Consider the following 10,546-nt stretch of genomic DNA (forward strand, 5'->3'; position numbering starts at 1 on the left):
CTGTCTGTCTGGAGCTTCCTCAGCTTTCTTGAGTCCTGTCCCACAGGCCAGATCCTGGGGTGGTTCTGGCTCTGGCTGCTGTGTGCTAGAGAGGGCCCCACGGGCAGTCGTCGGGAGGACTCGGGGGGGGTGCTGGAAGGGCCCCACATCGGGAGGGCTCGTGGGGGGGTGCTGGAAGGGCCCCACATCGGGAGGGCTCGGGGGGGGGTGTGCTGGAAGGGCCCCACATCGGGAGGGCTCATGGGGGGGGTGTGCTGGAAGGGCCCCACGGGCGGTTGCCGGGAGGACTCGTGTGGGACACAAGCCACGGGCCTGGTCTTTGCTGGCCCCTCACCCTCCAGGAGCACTGTGCGTGCGGGGAGACTGAGGCCGGCCCTAACCCTGGCCGTCACTCAGGCCTGCTGGGCCTGCTGCTTGCACACCCTGTGTCAGCTCTGTCCCCCGGCTTCACTTCATTTTCCTAAGTATGGAGGACGGTAATGACATTGTAAACTCAGTGCTTTGTAAAAGCCCTTTTCTGCAGATTTACAGCTCCGGGCCCACTGGGTGGCTGCATACCACCCGCCTTGTCTCCCGATTCACTGCACATCCCAGGCCTCAGGGAGCTCCCTAAATCACAGTGACGTTTACAGGATGGGCAATTAACCCGTTAATTACCTGGCTTGGCAGGCCAGGGCTTCAGGCAGCTTGGTGACAGCCCCACCCATTTGTGGTCTGATCCCTGGGGAGAAGCCAGAGGGCCAGCTCTGGGTCTGTGTCTCCAATGTGATTCTTTGTTGGAGGGCAGCTGGTCTGCTCCGGTTACCCAGGCCCACCCTCCTCAGCCAGCTCCTTCTCGCCAAGGCTGTGGGCTCTGTACTGGCCTCTCCCCCAACTTGGTGGCAGTGTCGCCTGGAACGAGTCTTCACGGGATGACTTCACTCCACATCCCCTAGCTGCACAACCTGGGGAGAGTCCTGCATTGCTTATGGCTTACTACTCCCATCTGTCACTGGGGATCCCATCTCTCACTGGGGATCCCATCTCTCACTGGGGGAGAGCCACAGCACCTCTCCCGGGGTGGGGGGACCACGCACATCCTCGCCCTTCATGCCTTTGGTCCCCTCTTCTGTGTGTGACTCCCCTCTCCTGTGCCACAGTCCTGAGGGTCGATCACCAGCCCTGACACACCAGCGTCGTGGCTCAAAGCTCTGTCTTGAGCACCTGCTGGGCCACAGTGTGGAAGCATAGACTCACATGGCCCTTTTGTAAGGACAGGGTGTTTGGGGAAACGGGCCACACGCCTTTCGAGATGCCCTGCAGAGCCTGGCAGGGGCTGTGTGGAGATGGTGGGTGCCTCCATGGCTGCAGTGAGGTCAGGCGCCTGGGACAGATCCATCTCTACCCCCGGGATTGGCTGGGAGGCTGGGGCTCCACAGGCAGGAGAAGGTCTGGGCCCCAGAGGGGGCCCACATGTGTGTAGGGTTCCACGCTGTGGGGGTATGATGTGGTATCTGCCTACATGGCCCATTCCCAGGAAGCCAGTCCCAGTGGAGGGCTGGTTCCTCCACTAGTCACGTCAGTCTAGGGACACCCACTTGATCCTCTGCTGTGTCTGAGGCCCCAGGGTAGCGGGACCTCCCTGCTGAGCCTTCTTGCCAGGTTCCAGGGCAGCCCTTCTGCTCCCAAATCCCCATCTGCCACTCGAACCCCAAGCCCTAAACAACTTCAAGGAACATCTGCTGAGAAAGTTGCAGCTAACAGGCCAGCTGCTAGAAGGCTGACCTCCCCCCACCAACTGCCAAGCAACACATAGTGGTAGGGCCAGGCTGTGAGGGGCCATGGTGCCCAGCCAAGCACAGACAGACTGCAAGGCCCTGATGTATGCAGGTGGGGCCTACAGTGTACAGATGGAGGCCTGGCATGTGCAGACAGAGGCCTGGCGTGTGCAGATGGGGCCTGATGTGTACAGGTGCAGATGGGGCCTGGCACGTACAGACAGAGGCCTGGCATGTGCAGATGGGGCCTGATGTGTGCAGGCAGGGACTAATCAGTGCAGATGGGGCCTGGCACATACAGACAGAGGCCTGGTATGTACAGATGGGACCTGGAATGTACAGAGGCCTGGCGTGCGCAGACAGGGACTAACCTGGGACTGACCTGTGCAGACAGGGCCTGGCATATGCAGATGGGGCCTGACGTGTGCAGGCAGGGATTAACCTGTGCAGACTAAGCCTGGCATGTATAGATAGAAGCCTGCCATATGCAGGCAGAACCTGACATGTGATAGAGGCCTGGTGTATACAGATGGGACCTGCCGTGTACAGATAGAGGTCTGGTGTGTGCAGTCAGGGCCTGACATGCAGAGGGGGCCTGGAGTGTGCAGATGGGTCCTGAGGTGTGCAAACAGACTGGCATGTGCAGCTGTGCACAGTAGCTGTGGGCAGGTTGTGACTGTGTGTCTGTGTGTCTCCAGTCCTCTGTGAGTGCCCCATGTGTGTCTGCGTGCTCCACGTGCTGCTGCAGGTATGTACATCTGGTCTCACGGGCATGTGTGTGTGTGTGGCTGCTGGGCACCACGTGTGGGTGCCCATCCACCTGTGCCTGTGGTTGGGGCCTGGGCACAGTGAGGAAGTGCTGCTGGGGCCGTCTGCTGCCTCCTGCCCGCTGACAGCATCCCTGCACTTAGTGACGTGGGCATTTATCACACAGCCTGGCTTTATAGGCTGTGCTTCAAAGGGGTTTACTTTTGCTGAGATTTATTTCCAGCCACTTTCCGATGATGGCCACTCTTAGCAGCTTTTACCCCGGAAGCTCGGTGCAGCCTCCCCAGCATGCCATCAGACATTAGGGCTGTAAAGTTAGTTAGAACGTCATCTGATTGGGTTAGTTGCCGCAAAGGACGAACTGATCCATCGCCCCCAGGAGCAGGGGGCCGGGCTCCCTCCGTCAGAGAGATCGGAGTGTGACGTGTATGGCGTGTGTGACGTGTGTGGCATGTGTGACAGCCCCACCCTCCCTCCGCCCACCCACAGTCGGTAGAATGTTCTGGAAGGGGCCCCTGTGCCCAACAGCTGGGTGGTGGCTGCAGACTGAAGCCAAGGAGGCAGGGCAGCAGCAGTGACACTGAACAGTAACGGCCCTGGTGACAGCTTGTCTGCTGTCCACGACAACGCCCAGCGATGCTGGCACTGTAGGCTTGTTGGTGCCCTGCCCTGCTGCCTCCAGGGGACTCCTGTCTTCCACCTGTGGAAATGGAGGCACAGTGTGGCCCCAGCTGTCGTGGCACTGTGGGGTTGGACACTTTCTGGCTGCCCACATCTCCGCAAGGGCCCCCTGCCTCACTTCCTGCCCTGGCCCCTGGTCGCCACGGCACTAGGAAGGCTGTCAGTAGCAGAGTGTGGTTAGGGTCAGGGGCCACCACACCCCAGGCCGGAGGTCAGCCGCAGGGCCCAGTGGTGGGTGGTCCGTGGGAGGTCTCCGGACACTGCTTTCCTGGTCAGCAGCAGGATTTTTGGAAATTGCTTTTCAGTTGCCAGTGGGCCCCCGTATGACCTGCTCTCCTGCCTGTCCTCAGCACCCTGCAGGGACCGTGGCCTCTGGAGTTACCAGACCCTCAGGGGCTTTGAGGGAGGGAGGCCACCACAGCCATGGCTGATCTTTCTGTTTCCTTCACCTCAAAGCCCAGATGGGGTGTACCAGGTGAAGTTAAAGAAAGTGTCTATAAACAAGAATGTGGAACAGGGTTAAGGTTGGTCGGTGAGTGGGCATGTAACCAGAGTTTGCAAGAGCCTCACCTGTGGGCACCCCCAGCCAGCAGTAGCAGCTGAATGAAGAGTTGGCCGTGTCTGGTACTGCCAGAAACCCAGCAGGCCCTGCAGGGAACCGGGTGGGCAGTCTCTGAGGGAGTGGAGCCCGGCACCAAGGTGCTTCTTGAAAGCACGGGCGCACATCCCCCCCCAGCTGGCATCATCACCGTTCTCTTTCCCCTGACAGTGTCCTGGGACCCCAAGGTCTCTAGACCTCACTTTGAGTCCTGCCAGGAGGAGGGTGAGGAAGGAGGAAAGAAGGGAGGGCTATGGGGAGTGAAGGGGTGTGATGGGAGAGTGGGGAGTAGTGACCCTTAGGTGAGAAGTCTCAAGACCTCTTCCTGGTGCCCAGACCTACCCCGGCTTTCACCCCATGCGCCGGCAGCCCCCGCCCCAGCAAATGGCAGGATGTTTGGCTCCTGGTCCTGTACAATGGGGTTGTGCTCCCCTCTCCTTGGCAGTGGGGCACTTGGCTACTCAGTGCTCATTCAGTGCCCACGTGCACACATATGCAGCACACCCTGGCTTGCACATACACACTTGCATGCATGCATACCTGCAACACACATGAGCACATAGACAGACACGCACACACTTGCATGCACACATACATGCACACATTTGCATGCATGCAGACACAGCACACACTTGTGCGGACATGCACACACTTGAAAACATGTGCAGCTCGTGCACATGCACACAGAGCGCACACGCTTGCACGCATGCACTATTGGGCATGCACACACTAGCATGCCCATGCATGTGGACACACAGCACACACTTGCATACACACATGCAGCACACTTGCATATACATGTATGCACACACTTGTATGCACACACATGCACTTACACATGCATGCACGCAGTTGCACACATGCACACAGGTAAGACATGCTTGCACACATGTATGCACACACATGCATGCATGCAATTGTGTGCATACACTTGCAAGCACGCACACACTTGCATGCACACGTATGCATGCATGCACTTGCATGCACGCACACACTCATACATGCCAGCCTTTCTTTATGAGCCAGATTTATGACGTTCATTACTCTGCTGCACAGGCCGTCTCCAAGCAGCCATAATTTGTACAAGAGCAATAAAACCCGTCATCCCTTTCTCCGGAGTTAGGAGCCCATTCTCCTTCTGACCTTTGCGCAAGGGATGGTCACTGTGGCTGCCTCAGGAGGTGGTTGCTAGCAGGGACTACGGGGACAGCAGGGTGTAGGTGCGGCATGGCAATCCTCTCAATTACCAGCAGAGACCTGTGCTTGCCTCCTTTCAGAGGAGTCATCTGTCTCTTTCTCTGTCCATCCACCTGTCTGTCCACACATCACTCACCCTCCCTTTACTCATCTGTCCATTCACCTGTCCACTCATCAGTTACCTCCCCCCATCCATCCGTTCATCCATTCATCTGCTCACTTGACCATCCATCTGTCCATCTATCCATCCACCCATCATTTGTACATCTGTCCATTCACCTATCTGTCCACCCATCAGTCACCATCCATCTATCCATCCTGTGTCATCTGTCCATTCATCCATCCACCTTTCCATTCAACCATCCATCCATCTGTCCACCCATCAGTCACCATCCATCTGTCCATCCTGTCTCCATCCACCCACCCATCCATTCATCCGTCCACCTTTCCATTCAACCATCCATCCATCTGTTCACCCATCAGTCACCATCCATCTGTCCATCCTGTGTCCATACATCCATCATCCATCCACCCATCCATCCTCCATCCAACCATCCGTCCATCTGTTCACCCATCAGTCACCCTCCCTCCATCCATTTATCCACTCATCTGTCCATCCACCCATCTGTTTATCCATCTACTTGTCTATCTAAGCATCTATCCATCCTTTCATCCATTTGTCCATCTGTCTGTCCATCCATCTGTCCATATGTACATCCATCTTTCCATCCAATCATCCATCCACTCACCCGTCCATTTGTCTGTCCACCTCTTTCTCTACTCATCAGTCACCCTCCTTCCATCCATCTGTCCATTCACTCATCTATCTACCTGTCCATATATCTGTCCATCCACCCATCCATCCACCTGCCCATCATTCATTCAACCCACTTTTGCTCCAGGTCCTGGAGTGTAGCCATGACCACATCTTGAAATTGTTCACTGTGGGTTACTGGTGAAGAGTCGCTGCCTGACCCTCCGGTGCCCCAGCACCTCTCCTGGAAGTCCTCTCAGATTCCTCGTGGGCTCCTTAGGCCCCACAGCTGGTGACTGGCTTTCTTGGTCAGCATGCCTCCTCCCCAGTGGATGGTTCATGTTCTGAGTGTGCCCAAAGATGCCCTCGAGGGCTGGATGCCCCAGGGCTCAGCCTCTGGGGCAGGGAGGAGCATCTCTGGAAGGTGGAGGTGTGAAGAGCAGTAGTCCTGCACGGTCATCAGTGGGTGTGGGGGCTGTGGCCTTGAGTGGGCTGACAGCTCTCCGTGTGCCCCAGATTGAGCAAAGCAGATGGCACCCAGACACCAGAAGGCAGGGCGAGCTGGGAGGAGGCAGGACGGTGAGATGGGGTGGGGTGGGATGGGATGGGTGGCAAGCAGGCGGGGCCTGACCGTGAGGGTATAGGAAGGAGCAAAAACAGTCCATGCAGAGGCCCCTGGGGAGTGTGTATGCAGACTGGGACAGTGGACTCAGGCTGTAGGGGGCCCTGGGGTGTAGAAGCCTGTAGGAGAAGGCTTGAGTAGGGTAGTGAGGACCTGACACTACGTGGGGTCTGAAGTGAGGTTGTGGACCCTCACAGGAGGCCTCGCCGGGCCCTGGGGCTAAGCTGCATGGGTGGGATGGGCACTGGGATGCCCGGGTTGCACGCCCCCTCCCACGCCCCTGGACCAAGGTGTCTGGGGCTACCCATAGAAGGTGATGCCAAAGGACCCTGAGCTTCTGCAGACTTCCTAGCCCTGGGACATGGGAGTGGGCATCCGGGGTGGGCACCTGAGAGCTCACTTCCTGCCAGAGAGCCTTCCTGCACCCCGGGGGCACCCTATGCCACTGGCTTTTCCACGCTGGCTTTAGGGCCTGGTGGAGTCCTGGAGCTTATTTCTCAGGGCTTGTGGCCTCCAGCAGAAGTGGGAGCCAAGGACTCTGGCCAGGCAAGTGACTGGTTCACTGGTCCCAAGAAGGTATGCAAGGCCCTTCATGACCCCCATGGTCGGCCCCATGGAGACCCCACATGGTGGTCAGGGGCTTTGGGTGAGGTCCTGAAACAGCAGCGAGTGGGCAGGGCCTGCGTGACCTTTCCATGGTGCACGTGGGTCCCCTGATGGTCGGCCCTGGAGGGAGGGGACAGGTGCAGGCTGGGTGGGCAGTATGGGGACATCCCAAGACCCTGGCAGCAGTACCTGGCCCCCCACCCCGGCACCCTGCCGAGCTGCCTTATGGAACTTGAAATTCAATCATGCGGCAGGCAGGGCTGCTGTAACACAGAGGTTAGAAACTCATGTTAACACCGTTTCTGGTTAAGACTTTGGTGTTGATAAAGAATTCATGAGGCAGTTAGCGCTTTGAGTCTGACAACATGGGAATATATTAATACGGTCGCTCTGGAGAGGTCAGCCCCCGGCTGCAGCCCCCTTCCCTCATCTCCTGACACAGCTCATTAATATTCAGCCAGCTAGGCTGCGGGCACTAACGCAGAGGGGCCGTCTGCCTGCCTGCCACACTGACCTTGGTGTCCTCGGTCAGCAGAGACTGGGGGCCATGCTGTAGGCCCCAGCCCATGTCCTTGGTGCCCCGCGTCCACTCTTCTTACACAGCATCGCACCTCGAGGTGAGAGGCCTGGCGGCTGCCACCAACCAACCATAAGCAGATGAGCAAGTCGACGTGTGTGCCAGACGGCACAGGGCGCACGGGGGTCGGGGTGCTGCAGGGTCACCTGGGAGGACAGACATGCAGCTCACAGAGCTGTAGCGAGGCTGGCACAGTGGTGGGGGTGACGAGCGGCAGGCTCAGGCTGCTCCCAGGGGCCGGTCGGGGAGGACCCCAAAAAAGAGCAGAATGGCCGTCCCTGTGGTGGGGCAGCTGGGCCACGTGGAAAAGATGCCGGCTGACATCCATGCTCCCCACCCTGCTGCAGGACCAAAACCCATGGATCTCGTGGCCTGCAGACACAGAATTAAAGCAGAAGACAGCACCCTTAGCAAGGGGACTCTGGGAGGAGGGAGTCCCTCTGAGGGAAGTGTGTCCCTCACAGCGTTACACAGACGGTGAGCTCCTGGTGAGGGGAAGACTGGCCTGGCCGGCCTCATGTCCCGGCAGTGTGGCTAGGGGTCATGTTCGCTGAACAAGAGTTAGACTCCAGGTTCAGGTGACACTATCCTGAAGTCAGGTGACTGCCCTACCCTGCCCTGCACCTGTGGGACTGTCATCTGACAGTCGCCCCAACAGCTCTGTCTGTCCAGATGGCTGCCTGGGCAGGGAAAGGAAAGTGATTAAAATGTCAGTGGTTAGACTGGAAGGCCCTCATTCTCTCATTGACCTGTTCACACATTCACACACTCATTCATTTGCTCACTCATTCACTCAGTCATTCTCATTCACTCGTTCACTAATTCATTCACTCACTCATTCTCATTCATTCATTCACTTGTTCTCATTCATTCATTTACTCATTGATTCATTCATTCTCATTCACTCATTCACTCACTCACTTGTTCTCATTCATTCACTCATTGATTCATTCTTTGCTCGCTCATTCGCTCACTCATTCATTCATTCACTCATTTATTCACCCCATCATTTGCTAACTTGTTCATTAGTTCACTCACTCATTCATTTACTCATGAGAGTGCTCATATGCTCCTTCTCGTCCATTCACTCATTCATTAATTCAGTCAGTCATTCATTGACTCACATTCATTCTCATCCATTCATTCACTCATCCATCTGCTCACTCATTTGTTAGCTCACTCACTGGACATTGGTGACATGCCTGTTATATGGCACTGTCTCGGGGTCTGTGTGTACTGTATAATGCAGTCTTTGTAGGCAAGGAGCTTAGATTTCAGCGTGACCAGACTGACGATAAACAAATTAGCAAGTAACCAAAGAAGATAAACTCAGGTAGTAGGTCCTGTGGTGAATATGAACTGAATAAACATATGTGGGTGATGTTGGGTGGGGGTATTCCTACAGAGGATTCAGAGGGCCCACAGGGCTTTTGGGGATGCTTGGTGGTAAGGATCCCTGGGGAAATATGCCTGGAGAGAGGAGCAGGCCTAGCCCCACACACACACCTGCCCTACGGGCTGCTGGGCAAGCAGAAGAGGGATCCACTCTAGGAGAAGGTTGGAGCCCGAGGGCCAGGCTGGAGCCCCTGATGGCAGGGCACAGTGCAGGGGGGCCCCTGCCAAATGGGTCTCTCAGTTCGGCCTCATAAAGGCAGTTGGGGTGGGCTGTTAGGTTATAGCCATTTAATTGCTTGTTAATTGGGTAATCAGTGCTTTGTTTCCCTTTAAAGCCTAAACACATAAAAGTGTCTAGCTGAGTAAACAAGAACGGTTTCTCAGGACCCAGGTCCATTATTGGGTGTTAGCACCTGGCTAAGAGCCTGACACGCCTTCCCAGGACTGCTGATGGGGAGTCCACAGGGTGCAGCCTTGCCCAGCTCTCAGAGGGATAGTCACTCTCCCTGTGGGGCCCTGCCCCAGGTTCTATGCATGGCTGTCTCCATGGAAGTCTCTGGGCCTGACCCAGGGTGGGCCTGGCGCAGGTGGTCTCTTCCTGCTGCCACAGTGGGTCTCAAGTGCATGACCTTGCTCCCTCCAGCTCGCCCAGTGGCCTCGAGTCCTTTATTGCCGTTAGCACCAGACTCCTCGGCATGCCTCAGTGGCAGTGCAGTCAGGGGGTTGAAAAGCCAGGGCGGGGCCCTCCCTTTGCCACAGGTGCACACAAGGTCCCCGTGGATAGTTGTGTGGCTTTTGCCTGTAACAGGGGCAGATGCACCCACCCAGGCCACCTCCAGCACAGCCACCTCCTGGCTCCGTGGCTCCAGGAGCTGGGGGAGGTAGAGCAGGCCTGTGTGGTCTTAGCATCCCCAGGCCACAAGCCCCTCTGTCCCCTTCCTGACTTTACCTGTCCCTTTCCCCTGCTGGACTAGGCAGTGCCATGCGCCAGGCGGGAGCTGACGGGTGTGATGGGAGCAGTGAGCATCAGGCGAGGTCTCCCGCTCATGAATTTTTCATGCCTTTGTTTGAGTGGTGGGAGACAGGCGGCCCTCCTTTTAGCTCTGCTGGGAAGTGGTAATTAATGTCACACTGAGAGGAAAAAAGGCAGCTTTCTGGTGCTGCTTAATGGCTGGACTGATCCGTGTCTTGCAGTTTGTGGAGGATGACGAGTAGCTCCCAGGCCAGGCAGAGCCGCCAGGGCTTTGGAGGGCGTGGGGAGGCCTGCGTGATGATGTGAGCACATCTTTGGGGAGCAGAGGAATTGGTTACATAAGGGGGTTCAAACTCCATCCCCACGAGACAGAGGCTCAGATGCCTCTGAGGGCTAGGCTGGTGACGTGAGGAGAGAGCAGGAATAGATGATGGATGTGATGGTGATTAAGATGGATGGTGATGAAGACAATGGTGATGAAGACAATGGTGACTGTGGTAGTGATGACAACTATGAAGCTGGTGATGGTGGGGTGGCGATGATGGTGGTGATGTGATAAAGATAATGGTGGTGGGGTGGCGATGGTGGGGTGGCGATGATGGTGGTGATGTGATAAAG

The 10,546-nt window shown here is 56.8% G+C and overlaps 1 protein-coding gene across 1 annotated transcript in view; it reads left to right on the plus strand.

The window, feature by feature from the left end:
• The window catches only part of FBRSL1 (fibrosin like 1), a 105,853-nt gene that overhangs the window by 72,478 nt on the left and 22,829 nt on the right, over positions 1 to 10,546 (plus strand). The window lies entirely within an intron of this gene.

This window comes from Orycteropus afer, unplaced genomic scaffold (genome assembly GCF_000298275.1).
Source record: "Orycteropus afer afer isolate SDZICR_OR568_19922 unplaced genomic scaffold, OryAfe1.0 scaffold00489, whole genome shotgun sequence".
Lineage (NCBI taxonomy): Eukaryota > Metazoa > Chordata > Mammalia > Tubulidentata > Orycteropodidae > Orycteropus > Orycteropus afer.